The sequence below is a fragment of the Anabrus simplex genome, chromosome 1 (assembly GCF_040414725.1).
Source record: "Anabrus simplex isolate iqAnaSimp1 chromosome 1, ASM4041472v1, whole genome shotgun sequence".
NCBI classification, from domain to species: Eukaryota; Metazoa; Arthropoda; class Insecta; order Orthoptera; family Tettigoniidae; genus Anabrus; species Anabrus simplex.
Window position 1 is genome coordinate 1,225,590,191 of NC_090265.1, and position 15,120 is coordinate 1,225,605,310.

General features: G+C 39.7%; 1 protein-coding gene across 1 annotated transcript in view; it reads right to left on the reverse strand.

The window, feature by feature from the left end:
* Nucleotides 1-15,120, reverse strand: part of LOC136877744 (very long chain fatty acid elongase 7) — a 126,328-nt gene that overhangs the window by 102,267 nt on the left and 8,941 nt on the right. The window lies entirely within an intron of this gene.

Consider the following 15,120-nt stretch of genomic DNA (forward strand, 5'->3'; position numbering starts at 1 on the left):
TATGAGAAGAATCACCATAGGTATATATTCGTCAAATGAATATAACTGTCTTTTGGAAAATGACATGTATCTTTTTCTGAAGTGGCTGATTAATCCAGTTTGAGACCCACAGACCCGATTATGTTTATATCACACACTAGTTTTAGCAGCAGAGTATCTTAAAAGTGCACCATTCTTCATTCATGCTCTTTCTTTCCTGCGATTCCGTCTCTCAGATTCCAATCTTCTTCTATCCTGTTAATATTTGTTAACTCCAAAGTATACGATTTGGTGCCATTTTGAGTTATTATTGGTTATAGTTTCCCCGTTGACAGTATCAGTTCGGCATTTATTCAGATTACGTTTCATAATATCCTTAAATCATTGTAGCTGCCCTTCATTATGGTGTAGGCTATTCTTTATTTGCGAATACATGGTTTGCTTCTGGAAGCGTTTTGTGGCATGCAAGCGATATGGCCAGACCAGCGTAGACGATACCTGAATATCTTTGCCTGCATGCTTGTAGTATTGGATTCCTCAAGGAGACTGACGTCCTTCCGATGATATTGCCATTTAGTTTTCAATGTCCTCCACAAGCATCGCTGATGGCGTGCTTCCAGGCATTTTAGGTGTCTTCTATAAGTTTATTTTTAGAATTTGCTTTACGCCGACCGTCACAGATAGATTATATGGCGACAATGGGATAGGAAAGGCTTAGGAGTGGGAAGAAGAGACCGTGGCTTTAATTAAAGTACAGTCCTAGCATTTGCCTGGTGTGAAAATGACAAACCACGGAAACCATCTTCAGGGCTGCCAACAGTTGTGTTAGAACCCACTATATCTCGGATGAAAGAACACAGCTGGGTTCCCATAACCGCGCGGCCAACTCGCCCGGTTTTTCTATAAGTAGTTCAAGTCTCGCAGTGGTATGTAAGCGTTAGAACTATAACATCATTGTAGACATATTGTTTATATATTATAATTATATCATAATCATCGAAAACTATTTTTAGGTGATGGTCAAAACCGGCGCTAGCACATCTTAAACCATACTGGATTTCTGCATCATTGTTTGCACGACTGACCGTTCTTCCTCTATTGTGTTTCCTTTCTCCTTTTTGTTTAGTTCTCGTTCAACGTATTCCTTGAAATAATCCCTCACACTTTTTTCTTTCAACGTTTTCTATCATTCCTTCCTTTCTTCAATTTCTTCAACTCCAGATGGCCTTTCGTGACCAACAAGTTTTGGTCAGAGTTCACGTCTGCTCCTGGGAAAGTGGTGAAATTCAACACAGTTTCTGAATCTCTGTCTAATTATAATGAAGTCTATTTTGAACCGTGTCACTCTATTACGGCCCAAATATAATCATTTTACGTTATAAGAATATTTGAATATAGAACCAAGCAGAGCCCGAATTCCGTGTCTTAGGGTGAGATGAACCCCGGAGCGCAAGCTGTAGGCCTTGCGGACACTCGTATAAGCCCCGGTGAGAAGGAAGCTTTATTTTGAATATACTCGTGGAGACCCCGGAGATCGCTTTACCAAGCAATATAGAGAAGGATAAGGGAGACTGCACGAAAGAGACAAAGATGTTTGAATATATCAGGCGAAGCCAGCACGTAACAAAATCCGAGCAATCCAGGTCTGGTAGCATGCAAATTCGAGACGTTATTCCCGTATGAATGCAAGTTTCTGAAAAAGAAGAACACTGAATAATATTGGTTACAATTATGATGCACTATATACACCATAGCGGTGACAATTATGCACACTGAATGCTCTCTTTGGTTAATTTCAAATAGCCGTTGCAGGGATGCGATGGCCCACAAAGGCGAGCTATTGTGAACGCGGGGATGTACCGGAGCCAAACGGAAATACACCAATGATATAATGGGGATGCCTCCCAAGCAGCTTGGCCCTTTGCTGACAGTAAATTGCTAAGTGTGTGTCGCTCCTATAAAACTGCTAGAGAAAATGAATTAATAAGTCTTGTTTAGGTCTTATAGTAGCTCGTGTGAGCAATTATATTGAGTGGATGATAATGTAACGAGGACGATTTCTCAAATTTAGTGCGGTACGTGTCAGTAAACTGCCAGAAGGTCGTGTTGTGACCGGGTATCATACCCATAATAAGCGCTACTCTAGGTCGGACTGATACCATAAGTAGCAGATATCGTAAATTGTATCTAGCGTAGATTGTGGCATTGTATACGAATACAGAGTAGGCAGTGAAGAGAAGTGTCAAATTTCACTATCCACGTTGCAGGAGTTGCAGAGAACCAAGGGAGAAGACGACATCTGTAATGGCGTTCCCAGGAGCAGAGTACCGGGCTTCCGGATCCAGAGAACACAGCGCTAATATGGGCTGATTACACAACACACCGCCCCAAGATGGGCGTGCTGAGGCAAGGATGGAAGGTTTCAGATAAGTTGAACTGCATATAAGCATGATTTGTAGCTATAGATTCGACTCAGGGCTTTTGCAGTAATGTAAATATTAAATATGTAACTTTTGATGCCATAGGCATGCATATTCAATTATAGGTTAGGTAAATTTCACTTGGGGCTGACCGCCTGCGCCAGCCATTTGTTTATTAGCTTTGCTTTAGGTTGAATGACAGTAATGTAATAGTCTAGTGGTGGTTTTGTGTTTTATGAATGTAGATTTTTTCTGCGCCATGTGGAGTCGTGAGATTTATTTTGATGTCAAAATCTTCAGAAGTAAGTTGGAGTTGAACTTACCTCTAGAGAATCGAACAGGGACCCCGGTATCGAAGACGAATTTGATGAAATGTTAAGATGTGTATGATTACGCATGGGGGATGCATTTCAGGTTGCAGGTTACATAAGAATATGAAGTGATAACACGCGGACGGTACCTCGCAGCATGTTTTTCAGCGCTACTCGTCTAATGCGACCCCTTACATTAGTAAATCTCGTTTTCGACCTCAAAATACTGACTGGTGTATGGTACAGTATTAGTTTTTGTTGCATAAAAACAACTCTTTTATACAGTGGAATATATACACGTGTATAAATTAATAAGTTACAAGTTATAAGTTATTAGTTGTAAGTTACAAGTTACAATGGTGTCGGGAAACTGAGGACGCTAATTCCAGATGTAACCCCAGTCCATCGCTACCTGAGTGTCGATTATACTGCTCAGTGTTTCCGAACTGTATAACTGTTTTTTATATCCACAAAACCTGCTAAAGGGAAAGTGATCCCATTACTGCGATAATTTTAAACCTATAGAGAACTCGCTGAGTAATCACCTGACCAAATCGATAGGACCTCTTTAAGAGCAGATGACATCAATTACTTCTACGTCAGCCGGGCTGAGTGGCTCAGACGGTTAAGACGCTGTCCTTCTGACCTGAACTTGGCAGGTTCGATCCTGTCTCAGTCCGGTGGTATTTGAAGGTGCTCAAATACGTCAGCCTCGTGTCGGTAGATTTATTGGCACGTAAACGAACTCCTGTGGGACTAAATTCCGCACCACGGCGTCTCCGATAACCGTAAAAGTGGTTGGTTGGACGTAAAGCCAATAACATTAAAATTTGACATCATTGCCTACTGCCCTACTTCAACGTTAATGGCGCGCGATTCTCACAATAGTAGCACTTCTCTTCTTTTTTTTTTTATTTTGCTCGCTTCAGAGTATGCAGCGGGCATTAAAGGGGAGATATTGTGGAAACTATCCTAATTATAATATCACTAATTTTCACAATTCCAATGAAGCTATTGGGCTGAAGTTTGGTACATGTATTCCTTACAAGTTTAATTAAGAAAGTTAGCAACGTCTTATTCGAATGTTTTGTGATAAACGGGGTGGAATTAAGGAATCTACACTAATATCACTAAATCACACACATTCCACAAAGGTAGAGGAATGACATTTGGCTCAATTTTTTTTATAAAGTAATTCATGTTTTATTCTGATGTTTCGTGATAAAAAGGGGGTAAATGGGGTAATTACCCCAAAACACAATATCACTAAATCACTTACTTCCTAGCACTCTAAAGGGCTGAAATTTTGTGCAAGTGTTTATTTTAAGCTAATTAAAGAAAGTTAAGATGTGTTACCTTTGTATTATAATAAACAGAGTGATACTGATGTAACTAACCGCAACACAATATAAAAAAACTCATTCACTTCCCACAACGGTATAGGGCAGAAATATGGCACAGACGATACTTATAAGCTCTTAATGGAAATAAGGGAGTATCATTGCGATAGTTGGTGGTTAAGGGGTTGAAAAACTGTTAATTCCCCTAAACACAATGTTTAATTCTCACACATACCACAAAGCTATATGCTATACTAGATGTAGTACATATTTACGCGTTTCGCTATAGATATGATATACATTATTCCAACTGTCACTGGAACAGTCACTAATCAGCCTAGCGACCTCGACACTTATATCAGTCATTTTATTTTTCAAAGCTTCTGAACTCCCACGCCGATGGAGGTTGAACGTGGACATCCAGAGTGTCAGAATTCATCTCGATTATTTTTACATGTTACCCCGCCTCCTTGAAACCCTAACGGCTGCTCTGGGTGTCTAAACCCCAGAGTATCTTCTTCCAGATAGTAAGTCATATGTGTAGCAAGTTTGGTTGAATGCTATGGTGGAATACACACACACATACATTTATTATCCTGGTATTTTTGTAATGTTTTCATCTCTACTGAAATCCCATACCTATGAGGACTGAACTTAAACGGCGTCTAGAATGCCTCTATACATATCAGCAACTGAGAAAACTATGAATTCGACATTAATATTGGTCATTTTTTATTATCTTTACCGTTCACCCATTCCTCAACCTCATCGCTATGGATGATAAGGACGCCTTACACATTAAATGCTTTTTGCAGTAATAACTCACATTTGTATCATGTTTGGTCAAGATCTATGCTGTAAAAACACATGCATCCATAATTTTGGTCATTTTGGACAACGTTTTTTCAGCCTTTCTCAACCTTCATTCCAATTAGGGCTGAAGCAGGACTTGAATGGCATCCAGAGCGCCACAGGTCATCTCAGCGACCCCGAAAACTATGGATTCGACATTAATTTTGGGTCGTTTTGGATTATTTTTACACTTCACACCTTCCCCTAAGGGTGCTAGGCATGCCTTACCCCCACAGTACTACTCCAGATAGTCAGTTATGTCGATGGCCTAGACTGAATACCTCGTATCTCAAAAAGTTCTTCCTATCCATTATTTCCCTTAAGACTGGTCACGCCTCCCAGCCACATTTGGTTATGCAGTCCATCAGAACAATGTTCGTTGGGTTTATTTTCCTATGCTGATGCGTAAAGTAAAATGAACCTTATAAAAATTATACTCTAGGACTTAGTAAATAAGTCACGCAGACATACTTTCCTATAGTACGGTACGGTAAGGTTAATTTTCCTTCACACTTCGGCATAGGAATAAAGAACACAACGAACGTTGTTCTGATGGACTGCATATTCATGCGTGGCTGGGAGGCGTAACCAGTCTTAAGGGAAATAATGGATAAGAAGAACTTGGTGAGATACGAGGTTTTAATTCTAGGCCATCGATGTGTGTATCAAATAAGGTGGACAGCTCTACTGGAACATATATACATTCATGCGTAATCTTGGTAATTTAGGACGTTTCGTTTATCATCCCCTCTAACCATAATGCCTATAGGGGCAGTACTTTGACTAAACGGCATTCATACGTCACACTTCATCTCAGCGACCACAAAAGCTATGGATTCTTAAACTTCAGCCCGTCTACTACGGGAGCTGGTGATGTCTAACCACATCAGTATTATTTCCAGATATAAAGTAATATAAAATGTACCAATTTTGATTGAGTTCTATGGTGGAACTGAGTCATTCAGGACATTTTATTTTCTACCCCTACCGAGCGAGTAGGCCTTGCGGTTAGGGACGCGCAGCTGTGAGCTGGTATTCGGGAGATATTGTGTTACAACCCCAATGTCAATAGCCGTGAGGATGGTTTCCCATGGTTTCCCATTTTCATACCAAGCAAATGCTGGGAATGAACGTTGCTCACGTCCACAGGATTTACCTCCATATTGCCCTGCACGTGTTCCCCGGGTGGTGCTAAGTGAGCAACAACACATCGGTGGCCAAACTATCAACAGTCGTTGATCTCCTGGCCAAATGGACTCAGAGAGAACTTCTGCAAATGGTCCTTCTCAGAACCAACCTGCAAAGATGCTAGGACCTTCTTTATGAATATGTCAAATAAACATCGAAGGCATATCCAGATCGAAGAGTGAACATCTTTCTAAAATCCTTCTTGAAAACAACATCGATTTAGTGACCATTCAAGAAACTCATACTACGTCTGAGGAACAGCTAAGATCGAGAGAAAAGATCCCTGGTTATCTCGCTATTGGGGCAACCTACCACCAGACGTATGGAGCAGCAACCTATGCTCGTTCGAATCTACGAGACGTTCGGCTCATTTCAGCAACGGTGACTGACGATGTTCACGTGGTAACTGTTGACATATCGGGCACCAAAGTGGTAAATGTGTATGAACCACCATCTGTGGCTTGGCCAAATGAAGTGCTCCTTACCCAGAATCATCCAGCAATATACTGTATGTCGGAGATTTCAATAGTCATCATCCGAAGTGGAAATATGATGATACAGATGAATGTGGCTCTAAACTAGTCACCTGGGCTGAAGTTAATAATCTACACTTGATTTTTGATGTGAAAGATAGAGGAACCTTTAAGTCAGCCCGTTGGAAGAGAGACTACAATCCTGATCTTTGCTTTGTCACTGAAGATGTAAATGGTATTGTCCTGCCTACTACAAGGTAGGTAACGGAAAACTTTCCCCACAGTCAACACAGACCTGTCATGATAACTACAGTAATACAAATACCTTTGGTTAAAAGCACACCTAGACCACGCTGGAATTTCAATAAAGCCAAGTGGGATTGCTTTTCAGAAGATCTTGACAAATGTGTCCGATTCATACCGCTTATTCAGTATAACTACGAACGTTTTGTTGGACGTATTATCTCAATTGCCAAGAAATATATTCCAAGAGGGCTGCAGAAAGAGTATATCTCTGGATGGAATGAAACTTGTGAGACACTCTATGAGCGGTACTTACAGGGTGGAGATCCTGAAATAGCAAGTGCTGTGTTACAGAGTTTAGATGAATCTCGCCAGCAGAAGTGGAACAATACGGTTGAGAGTATGGACTTCAAACAGTCCAGCAGAAAAGCCTGGAGTCTTCTCAGGAAACTTACAGAAAACAGAACCTGCCACAAGAGAAATGGTTGCATCACCCCCAACCTAGTAGCTGAACATATTGTTAATATGTCACGAGCGCCCTCTGATAAGAAACATACCGTCCAAGTAAAGAAGTTGCTCAAACAACAGAAAAGCAACTTGCAGGAGAACTCTATATACTCGGAACCAGTTTCAGATCTGGAAGTAGATACTGCTATTAAAAGCCTGAAATCTAGTAAAGCTGCTGGCTTTGATGGGATATTTCCTGAGTTTCTGATACATAGAGGTCCAAACACAAAGGACTGGTTGGCTAAATTCTACTCTAATATTTTATCGTCTGGACATCTGCCACATGAATTCCGGGCAAGCAAGATCATTGCAATTCTGAAACCCGGTAAACCGTCCTTGAGAGACTTGTGTACAATAGGATTAGTTCGCCCATTAATGAAGTGATCCCAGTAGAGCAAGCTGGATTCAGGCAGAACCGAAGCTGTGTTGACCAGGTGCTAGCACTAACAACTCACATCGAGGCTGGTTTTCAAAGAGGTACTAAAACGTCTGCAGTCTTTGTGGATCTAAAGACTGCATATGTTACTGTATGGAGGCAAGGATAGGTGTTGAAGCTGCAACGAGTCAGCATACTGTTGATCAGTGTGGCTACAGTTTTGCAAGGGATAACTCCCACCATCTTAATCCATTCGAGCATTTATGGGTTGCTGTCGTTGCTGGTGTACGCTCCGTTAACTCCGCATCAACTACACAAGACCGATTGTGCGTAGCAGTGCAAGATGCGTGGCTCCAGATCCCTCGAAAACGATTCCAACACCTTGTAGAGTCGATGCCTCACAGCATTGCTGCTGGTGTGAGGGTTCGCGGAGGAGAAACTCGTTATTAACATCACTCTCAGTTCCTTGCCATGACTTTTAGCCGCTTAGTGTATATATAGATGAGTAAATTAGCTAGAGCGAAGTTATTTTATTCCGATATTTTGTGATTAAAGGTGTGCAATTGCAGTAACTGCCTTAAGTACAATATAAATAATTCTCACACTTACCACCTACCATTTTAGCGCAGATTGTTCCTTATAATCTTAGTAAAATGTAAGGATATGTTTTACCGATTTATTGCGATGAACGGTATAAAAGTAAGATAAACGCCTAAAACGCATGACTAAATCGAACACTTCCAACAAAAATGGAGTGATGAATTTCGCCACAAGTGTTTCTTATAAGATAATTAAGTTAGATTTATACGGATATTTTGTGATTCATACATCAAATATAACGCCTTATCCCATGCGAAGAACGAGCATTCAGGCAGTAATATTAGAAATGAGATGAAGCCTTTTTGTCTGCCCTCTGAAAAGATATCATTTTAAACTAGTGGGCGGAATTGAAAGAAATGCTGCACTAACATTCTCAAAGATACTTGTAAATGGCTGATTCATTTCAAAATATTGACATCATAATATTTGCGAAATTGCACGATTGTTTAAAATAAGGTTATGTTTGTTCTCCTCGCTTTATTACGGACCAATTCAGCTAAGATCTGGTAACCTGTATCTCAGATATTCGGTTCAAACACAGGCATATTCGTATTTTTGAATCACCTATAAAATCAAACGTGTGTATAATAATAATGTTATCGGCTTTACGTCCCACTAACTACTTTTACAGTTTTTGAGACGCCTAGGTGCCCGAATTTTGTCCCGTAGGACTTCTTTTACGTGCCAGTAAATCTACCAACACGAGGCTGACGTATTTGAGCTACTTCAAATACCACAGGACTGAGCCAGGGTCGAACTGCCAAGTTGGCGTCACAAGGCCAGCGCCTTAACCGTCTGAGCCACTCAGCCAAATGAAAAAAATAGAAAGTTTGTTCTTTATACAAATCACACACTTCCACTTATCAGTACCACAATTTGCACCAAGACTCATGCAGCAATCGGACGGATCGTAGAGGAAGTAATATCATCAAAGATATCGTAATATAAAACTGGTCATAATATGAGGTAAACGGGTAGAAGATTTTATTTGTTGACGGTATTTGTTATACCAAAGCTCTTAAGTAATAGAGTGGACACACGAAATGCATGGAACTTAGGACAGCAAGAAATATGCTCAAACAGAGGCTCTTTGTTGGTAGTTCCCTGCATTATGCTCTATGATACAATCTAGTAATTTATTCTGTGAAAAATTAACCTCAATTCCATAAATGAGTATCAGATGATTGCTTACAGGCGGCGTATTTTGCTCTATGACACAACATAGCAATTTACAGTTTAGAATGAGTATTGAATGATTGCCTTCAGACGTATCATCTTGACTCTGTTTATTCCAAACTATACAGACTTCGTATTAGTCATACATTGGATTACTGTGTTTATTTCAATTGTTTGTACCACAGTTTTGCTTTCTTCTTCGTATTTTAACCTCAGTTCTATACATGAGTATCCGGAATGAGTATTGAGATTTCATTAAGTCTGTTTATTCCATACAGACTTCGTTCAGTCTGCAACATGAGCAACGTGATTGCGGCTAGCTGCTAATAATCAATAGTTTCAAACTTGTGACCATTCATACGTAGTTATTTGCTGAACTTGCATAATATGTTTAATACGCTAAACAATTAAATAATAGACAAATGGTTCGTCCTGCCTCTTACTAAAGGCCAGCATTGTTCTTAAAATTGAGTTTTCTTCCAAGAAGTGGGGTAATAACTCTAATGACTCTCCAGCAGGAAATTATACTTTTACGTGATAAAGCACGCGTTCCAGAGCACCTGCTAGCCGAATGCTGTCCGCAGGTTCTTGTAAATCACCGATGAGACACCAGAGTGAGCGAATGTCACTATAGGTTGAACCTAATGTTTCAGTACGCCAATAATCCACACCAGCAAGAAACACTTCGTATAGCAGACGTCGCTCCTAAACCCGCTGCATTCTTTATGGCCAGTTCTATGTCGCTACGTCAAGATTCAGTAAGAGCAGTGGCCTCTTTACTCTTACTCCGTATAGCTGAACCAATAACATAGTGTACAAAGAGTTCTTCGGAACAGAAGTCAGAAATATCGCCGATTATCAGACTGTCAACGACGGATACGTTCCACTAGTATAATATCAGAGAACAGCGTAGTTATCCTCTTCAAATACTAGAAAAGCTCTCAAAATTGTACTTATCTATGTCCAGTGTTTCCCTGGGATCTACCTCATGTTGATCCCGGGTAGGCGGATAGGTGTTTCCCTATTGGGATGATCTTTGAATCCGCGAACAAACAGGTAGGAAAAATTGTCATCCCTCCAACAGACATCCATCATCATCATAGGTTGTTCTGCCATTCGGCAGGTCCAATCATGGCTTTGACCTCCATATCTCTCGATCTTGTGCCCTTTTCTTCACTTCTGCATAATCTTCCTTTCTTTTTCTAACGCTGTCTAATAACTGATATCGTCTCCTTCCTCTTTCTCGTTTTCCTTTTATCATCCCTTCAATTGCTACTCTTAGTAAGTTGTTGTGTCTTAGATTATGCCCTATTCAGTTTTATTTTTATTTTGGATTACGGTCAGCATGCTCCTCACTTCTCCCGCTCTCTTCAGAACTTCCTCATTTGATATTTTATCTTTCCACTTTACACCTTGAATTCTTCGCCTAATCCACATCTCAAATGCCTCTATTCTTCTCTGTTCTTCCTTCCATAATGTCCATGTTTCAGCGCCATATAGAGCTATACTCCATACGTAACACCTTACAAGTCTCTTCCTCAGATCTTTCTCTAGCGGGCCACAAAACAGTTTTTTTCTTCTTGTAAAAGCTTTCCTTGGCGAAGGCAATTCGAGCTTTTATGTATGTTATAGAGTGGAAGTCTTCAGTCACAATACTTCCAAGATACTTAAACATTCACCTGTTCAATACTTTCTCCCCCTATCTCGGTTATCGCTTTTTCACCTTTACCTCCAAATATCATGAATTTGGGTTTCTTTTTGCTTACGCTCATTCCATACTCTTCAAACATTTTGTTTAATTCTCTCAGCATTTTGCGGAGGTCCTTCACATTTTCAGCTATTACTGCCATATCATCAGCAAATCTTATACATTCAATTCTCTTACCCCCAACATTGAAGCCTGTTTTACAATCCAAGCATTCACGAATAATTTCCTCCAAGTAAATATTAAACAAAGTTGGTGATAAGCAGCAACCCTGTCTAACACCTCTCCCCAGTCTGATTTCTTCTGTTAATTCTCCTCTTATTCTCACTCTTGCTGTTTGGTTGTAATATACTTCTTTGATCAGTCTTCTCTCTCTCCATTCCACTCCATGTTTTTTAAGTATCTCCAAGAGCTTATCCCACCTCACTTTGTCAAATGCCTTCTCTAAGTCCACGAAGACTGTGTATACTTTTCTATTCTTCTCTATATACCTTTCTCCTATGACTTTCAGTAAACCAATGGCATCCCTTGTGTCTACTCCATGCCTAAATCCATATTGTTCTTCACTAATATAATTCTCCATTCGTCTGTAAATCCTTCCGTTTATTGCTCTTAATAGTATTTTAGCTGCGTGAGAAATTAAACTTAGTGTCCTGTGTTCTTCACATTTCTTACTATTTTTCCTTTTTTCTATTGGTATTATTATATTTTCCAGAAAATCTTTTGGCCATTTCCCTTTTAAGTATATTTCTTGATAAAGTTTTACAAATATATCCTTTTCTTTCCCCTGCAGTACTTTGAGTAGTTCAACTGGTATTTCATCTATACCAACGGCCTTGCCATTCTTCATTTCCCTAATAGTTGCCTCTATTTCCTCTTCTAGTATACTGAAGCCAATCTGATCTTCATTTATTTCATTTTCCTTCTCCAAATTTATACTACTCTCGTCTAGTCTGCTGTTCCAATCATATAACCATTTTATGTACTCTTTCCATCGTTCCTTAACTCTTTCAGGCTCATTCACTAACTGTCCATACAAGGTTTTAATCTCAGTCATTCCACTTCCATTCCTTTTATCCTTGAATGTTAATTCCATAGATTCTTTGTGCATCATGTCATATTTACCTTCACTTTCCAACCGTTCTATTTTGCTGCAGGTTTCTCTGATCCACTTTTTTTTAGCATGTTCAGTCTCCCTTCTTAATTCATTATTTAATTTCCTATACATCTTTCTTCCTTCCTGAGTGTTTACGTTTTTCCATTTTCTCCTTTCTTCCATTTTGTCCAACATTTCTTCAGTTACCCATTCCTTTCTTATTTTTCTCCTCCGTTTTGTTCCCAGAACTTCTTTTGCTGTCTCTTTAAGATTGTTTCTAAATCTCTCCCGTTTTTCATTAACACAGTTAGCCTCATTCTCAGTTTGTAACCTTTCAACAAGCCTTTCTTCCAACTCTACTACATTTTTGTTTTCTTTCAAATTTTCCAGGCATATCACGTCATTGCTCTTACTTATCCCAACTCTTTTTAATTTAATGCACAGTTCTGCAACAACTAGGTTGTGGTCAGAACATATGTCTGCTCCTGGATAACATTTTGCATTTTTTTAAAGCCATTCCTCTATCTTTGCTGTATCATAATATACTGTAGTTTATTTGGTACCTTTCATTATTAATACTAGACGTCCAAGTATACCTCCGCCTTTTACTGTTTTCAAACAATGTATTGCCAATAACAATGTTGTTTCTTTTACAGAAGTCAACTAACATTTGGCCTCTGTCATTTCTAACTCCGAGCCCATATTTCCCAACTATTTTGTCTTCACGTCCTTCTCCAACAACGGAATTCCAATCTCCCATTATCACCACACATGCATTCTTAATTTCTTTTCCACTAATCTCTTCTAATTTGGTCGTAACATTCCTCTACCTCCTCTTCTGGGTGTTGACTGGTTGGCATATAAACTTGAATTATTACTAAATCTTTCTGATCGCCTTTCAATCTTAGCATAATTATTCTCTCATTTACATATTCTATCTTCAACACTTTAGGCTTTATATCTTTCTTAATTAGTATTCCTACTCCATGTTGTCCACTACGCTCAGCACCTGAGTAATATAGTGTATATCCTCCACTATCCAGTTCTCCACTACCTCTCCATCTCACTTCATTCATGCCTAGTATGTCAAGTTTGTTTTAGCCATTTCTTGTTTAGCATTTTCCAATTTTCCTTGCTGTAATAAAGTTAGTACATTCCAAGTACCTATCCTCAAAATCGGTTTACTTTTTCTAGGGGTTTTACTCATCCTTCCTTCATCTTTATTAGAAAACCTCGATGTATTCCCCTCCCGGAGATCCGGTTGAGGGGGAGTTTTACCTCCAGAGACATTTATACAGAGGTCCATTGCCATGAACTTCTTGGGATGATTTCAGTGGTGGTTTCCCGTTGCCTTCCACTCACCTCCAAACCCTGTCTGCTCACAGACTCAGTTTCCCGCAGGGGTTGGTTATCCAACCTTCCACTGAGTTGCTCGGCTTAACAGGGGCACCACGTGTAGGTAGGAAGTTGGAGAATTGAGGTGACAGAGGCTAAGAGAATTCACACATCCTGGAGCCCATAAAAGGCTGCGACACCATATCTCAGGTCATAAAAATGGAAAGCCCTAACACAGGGTGATGTACAAAGACCTAACCGCCGGGCTGAGTGGTTCAGACGGTTGAGGCGCTGGCTTTCTGATCCCAACTTGGCAGGTTCGATCCTAGCTCAGTCCGGTGGTATTTGAAGGTGCTCAAATACGTCAGCCTCGTGTCGGTAGATTTGCTGGCACGTAACAGAACTCCTGCGGGACTAAATTCCAGCACCTCGGCGTCTCCGGAAACCGTAAAAGTAGTTAGTGGGACGTAAAACAAATAACATTATTTAAAAAAGACCTAACCGGTATCTACGTTGGTGTAGGAGACCTGCGGCGAAGAATAGGAGGCAACCCAATACTGGGGTTCATAGAGTAAAGGTGTATGCACCAACTAGAAGAAAATATCATTTAGATAGCATCTTTGATCCATGTTAGGGGTGGCTATCGATAGCATCTGTACCCCAGAACAACTGAACAGAAACCAGTGAAGGCAAACGGAAATCACTCCTGTTTTTCTCCGGGTGTAATTATGGATAGAATTATTAGAACAGAGGCCTCGAGTCCGGGGCAACCTTTAAGTGGCCAGGGGGTGCTAAGAATATCGCGGTTCAATTAAGAGCCATCTAACATGAGATTAGCAACGTGGAATGTGAGTAGTTCGTTCATGGCTGGTGAACTTGACATTACATTTAAAGAAATAACAAGCTTAAAGATTTATATTCTTGGAATAAGTGAATTAATGGTAGTCAGAAACCAAAAAATTTAAGAAAAGACTTTTTCCAAATGTTACCTCTTTCCATTATTTGGACTCTAGTGAATAAAATGGTGTATAATTTATTTTAATACGACACATGGAAGCATTTTAAATAAATATTTTAAAAATCAATGCACAAGTGTCAAATTGGGCAACTTAGACATGTTTCTTTTTGAAAATATTTATATGTGGAACCCTTTAATCTAGAAGACTGTGGCTTTCACTGTTCTATTCCTGAATGTTATGCGCAGAGATTTTCGGCACTATTATAACAAACATTTCAATAGTTTCGATTAAATAGAGTTGGATTTTAGGCGCTGTTGTGGGTAAATATGTGAGTGAACAGTCTGTTTTACTTTGAAATCATATTCTGAAAAATGACTTTTTTCACACGTTTGACCCATTATCTCAGAAACTACACTGGATAGGCAGATCATCGTTTGCGGAGAGTCACCTTGTGCCATGATACAGCTACTGAACCAGGTAAAAGCACTTCACTTATATAGTTTCTGATTTACATACATTTTTAATGGCATTTTTGGTAAAAAAAATTGGAACTTATTAAA